The following is a 4,622-nucleotide window of genomic DNA, read 5'->3' as shown; positions in this document are numbered from 1 at the left end:
TATAATTTCCCTTTCTAATCCACTCTTCTTCATAATTTACTCTTAGACTTTTTTTCCCTCCCCTATCTGAGCATACAGATGTAACTCATCCTTTTTCTTTTCTTTTAAATGTTTATTGTATTGATTTTAGAGAGAGAGGAAGGGAGAGGAGAGAGAGAGAGACAGGAACATTGATCTGCTCCTGTATGTGCCCTGACTGGGGATCGAACTGATAATCTCTGCACTTTGGGACAATGCTCTAACCAACTAAGCTATACAGCCAGGGCTCATCCTTTTTTCTTAATCCTTCTATTATAAAAAATGTCAAATATCAACAGAGAAAGAGAAAATAGTCTAATGAACCCAAGCTTTCTATTATTCACCTTCAACAATTATCAAAAATCTTGTTTTATCACATTCCCTATATCTAGATATTTTGAGACAAGTTCTAGATATATCATTTCATTTAGAAATATTTCCTATTTAATTTTATTAATAGATTTTTTTAGAAATTTTAGATTTATAGAAAAATTGAGTAGTCAAGTTCCATATTATATGCCCCTAGTTTCTCCTATTAACATCCCCTACTAAGTAAATTACATACATTGTTAACAAATGTATATGTGTTACAATTAATGAACCAATTATTAAAGTTCATACTTTATTCAGATTTTCTTAATTTTTATTTACAAGTCTTTTTTTCTGTTCCAGGATTATATTACATTTAATTATCACTGTCTGCTTAAGCTCCTTTCGTCTGTGACATCTTTGTAGACTTTTAATGATTTTGATGACTGAAACAGTTTTGAGAAATACTGGCCAGATGTAGTAGTGTAAGCTGCCCCTCTACTGGAATTTGTGCGATGTTTTCCTCATGATTAAACAGGGGTTAGATCCTTTTTTTGATTCATAAGTGTGATGATTGGGTGTTCATGCTCTTGTGGGACATGTGCCTCCCTCAAAACTTGTTACAACGTCGGCACAGTACCCATCTGATGTGAAAAAACAAACAAACAAAAAAACCAGGGGTTATGAGTTTTTAGGAGAAATATCACAGAGGTCAAGTGTCATTTTCTTCATATCATATCAAGGATGTATCTTATCAATAATACAATGATTGTTGGTGTTGACTTTGATCACCTGGCGAGAGTTGTGTTTTTCAGGATTGTCCACTGTACAGTTATTCTTCCTTATCTGTCCCCCTTCCCCTTTCCAGGCTGTTCTCTTTGGAAGGAAGTGACTAGGCATAGCCTACACTTAAGGAGTGGGGAGTTATGCTTAAAGTTGAGTATCTACATAATTTATTTAAAATTCTTCTGTATAGGACATTTGTTTCTTCTTCGTTTATTAGTTTATGTAATCATTTATTTATATCAGTATGGACTCATGAGTATTTTTTTTATACTTTGGGTTATAATCCAAAACTTTATTTTTATTTTAATTATTATTTGTTTTGAGAGATAGAGAGTCAGAGACACGGACAGATAGGGACAGACAGGAAGGGAGAGAGATGAGAAGCATCAATTCTTTGTTGTGGTTCTTTAGTTGTTCATTGATTGCTTTCTCATATGTGCCTTGACCGGGGACCACAGCAAAGTGAGTGACCCCTTGTTCAAGCCAGTGACCTTAGCCTCAAGTCAGTGACCTTGGGCTTCAAGCCAGCAACCTTTGGGCTCAATCCAGTGACCATGGGGTCATGTCTAGGATCCCACGCTCAAGCTGGCAACCCTGTGCTCAAGCTGGTTAGCCTATGCTCAAGCCAGCAACCTCAGGGTTTTGAACGTGGGGCCTCAGAGTCCCAGGCCGACACTCTATCCACTGCACCACTGCCTTGTCAGGCAGTATCAGAAATTCTTACCCGTACCTCAATGGGAAATGACAGCTACAGTATAGTACATATGTGCAGTTTCTTTTGCTTTTAGTTTTACAGATGCCATTCATCTCCAAAGTTACTTCGGTCCGCACCTTCCCCCCTCACTCTCTTCCTGCTTTAGTAAGTTGTCTTATACATTTGTAATACAGTTAGATTCTCTTGTCACAGTCTGATTTCTTTTGTGAGATTCCCTTAACTTTCTAAATGCTTTGTTGAATAATAGTTTTTGAGCCAAATTGATGGCATATGCCAGGGAATAGGATCTTAAATGCTTCCTGGTTTTTAAATTTTTATACATTAAGATCAACTCTTTGTGTTGTGAAGTTCTATGGCTTGATAATTGCAAAATATCATGTATCCGCCATTATTATATCATATAGAATAGTTTCACCACCCTACTAATACCCTGTTCTTCATCTATTCACCTCTTCCCCAAAACCTTTGCTACCACTGATCTTTTTACTTGTATAGTTTTGCCTTTTCCAAACTATCATGCATTTGGAATCATATGTATGTACCCTCTTTAGACAGGCTTCTTTCACTTAGCAATATGCATTTAAGTTTCTTCCATAGCTTTTTGTGGTGTTTTTTTTTTTTTTTTTTTACAGTGACAGAGAGAGAGTCAGAGAGAGGGATAAATAGGAACAGACTGACAGGAACGGAGAGATGAGAAGCATCAATTATTAGTTTTTCGGTGCGACATCTTAGTTGTTCATTGATTGCTTTCTCATATGTGCCTTGACCGTGGGCCTTCAGCAGACTGCGTAACCCCTTGCTCGAGCCAGTGACCTTGGGTCCAAGCTGGTGAGCATTGCTGAAACCAGATAAGCCCGCGCTCAAGCTGGCAACCTCGGGGTCTCGAACCTGGGTCCTCTGTATCCCAGTCCGACACTCTATCCACTGTGCCACCGCCCAGTCAGGCGCTTTTTGTGGTTTCATAGCTTATTTCTTTTTAAAATTATTTTATTTTGAGAGTACATTTATTAAAGCTGGGGACAGTAAAACAAGAAAGGGCTTAGGGACAAGATGGCGATGGAGTAGACAGATGTACCAACTTCTACCTCCCAGAACCAAAGTGGATTAGAACTTAATTTTAAGAACCATCATCTGGAAAAACCAGCTTTGGACTAAACTAAGAGGACACTTCAACCAAGGAACACTGAAGAAGTCACACTAAGACTGGCAGGAAAAGCAGAAATGCAAAAGGGGCTGTCCAGCTCCTTGGAGTGACTGGCATCTGGGAGTGACTCGTATGGCGGGAAGTGAGTTTAGCAGAGAGGGGAGGGTCCTGAGCCCCAGGAACAAAGCCCCAGCCTGCAGCCCCAGAGCCTAGAAGAGGCGTATGGACAGTTTAGCTACGGAACAAGTCAGGATACTGTTTGTGAGAAAGACTGATTTCTCAGACCCAAGATTCTTCTTAAAGTGACCTTGCAGAAAATCTTTCTCAACCACTCACCCGGGGCTATGGGGGATGGGGAGAGAGGAGAGGACCCGAGCAGTGGGAAGAGAGTGTAATCTAGGAGGCACAGGGAGAAACACTTTGAGGGACAGCCACCCTAACCCTGGGACGAGTCACTCCTAAAATCTGAAGTGAATACTTCCCCTGGAAACAGCAATACCAGTAAAGGAAAGCAGGACACCAGCCAAACAAGCTCTCCCACAGCACTCAGAGCAGAGTCGCTTAGAAGGGGGGAGCCTTCAGGACTACAGTAGTGAGTGTTAGGGTCTGAGCTGCAGCGCCCCCACCCACAGGGCTGAGGGCTCCCCGGAGGGTGGGGGGGGGCAGCGGGATGCGGAAGTGCGGTTCCGTTGCCAAGGGTGGAAGAAGGGCAGAAGCCGGCTGGCCACCACTGAAGCCCAGGTGTGAGCTCAGTCTTGCCGGGCTGGGGTGGAGCAGACGCGCAAAAGTGGTCAAGCCCAGCTGCCGGGGGCCTGCAATCCAGCCAGTGGTGAACGGCCAGGAGCCCCGGAAGGGGCAGAGACCCGCCCTTGAGCTGCGGCGCGGAGCACAGCCTCGGGAGGCATGCGGAACTGAGGCTTGTGGCCTGACAGGGAGCCGGCTCCTCCCTTGGGGGTGGAGCGAAAGCCCCAAAACAGGCGGAGTCCCGCGACTGAGAGTGGGCACGCAGCCCCGCACGGCCCATTGAGCCAAGGTTAGCAGCCGCCCCGAGCCTGCTCCTCCTGCTGGAACCAAGTGAAAGCCCAGAATCAGGCAGAGATGGGCAGCTGAGCAAAGATGCTCACCCCTGCCCTCAGGGCCGAGGCTTGTGGCCCCCTGCACAGCACATCATCCCACCCGCGGGGGCGGGGCGAAGGCTGAGGCCACCAAGGCTAGTACATCCAAGCATGTAATCACAGCCCCTCCCGTGAAGGAGAGGCTGAAACCACAGCAACAGCCCCAGTGTGCTGGCACCAGAAACACCCATAACTGAACGCCCTAGGCAGCAGCAGCAGAAGGGGTGGCGGGCCTGCAGACAGACCACACCTAGGAAACACAGAGGCCACACCCAGTACACCCCAGTGGCAAAACCTTCTTTTACAAAGACAAAATGAAAAGACAAAGAAGAGCCCTGGCCAGTTGGCTCAGCGGTAGAGCGTCGGCCTGGTGTGCAGGAGTCCCGGGTTCGATTCCCGGCCAGGGCACACAGGAGAAGCGCCCATCTGCTTCTCCACCCCTCCCCCTCTCCTTCCTCTCTGTCTCTCTCTTCCCCTCCGGCAGCCAAGACTCCATTGGAACAAAGATGGCCTCTGCCTCAGGCGCTAGAATGGC

The 4,622-nt window shown here is 45.5% G+C and overlaps 1 non-coding gene across 1 annotated transcript; it reads left to right on the top strand.

Annotated features, from left to right (window-relative positions):
• Positions 1 to 872: 872 nt before the first annotated feature.
• Positions 873 to 977, top strand: LOC136321346 (small nucleolar RNA U13). Its single transcript, XR_010728607.1, has one exon. It is a non-coding gene; the product is annotated as a small nucleolar RNA U13 (small nucleolar RNA).
• Positions 978 to 4,622: the final 3,645 nt, after the last annotated feature.

This window comes from Saccopteryx bilineata, chromosome 1 (genome assembly GCF_036850765.1).
Source record: "Saccopteryx bilineata isolate mSacBil1 chromosome 1, mSacBil1_pri_phased_curated, whole genome shotgun sequence".
NCBI lineage: Eukaryota > Metazoa > Chordata > Mammalia > Chiroptera > Emballonuridae > Saccopteryx > Saccopteryx bilineata.
This window is presented reverse-complemented; position numbering and strand designations above follow the sequence as displayed.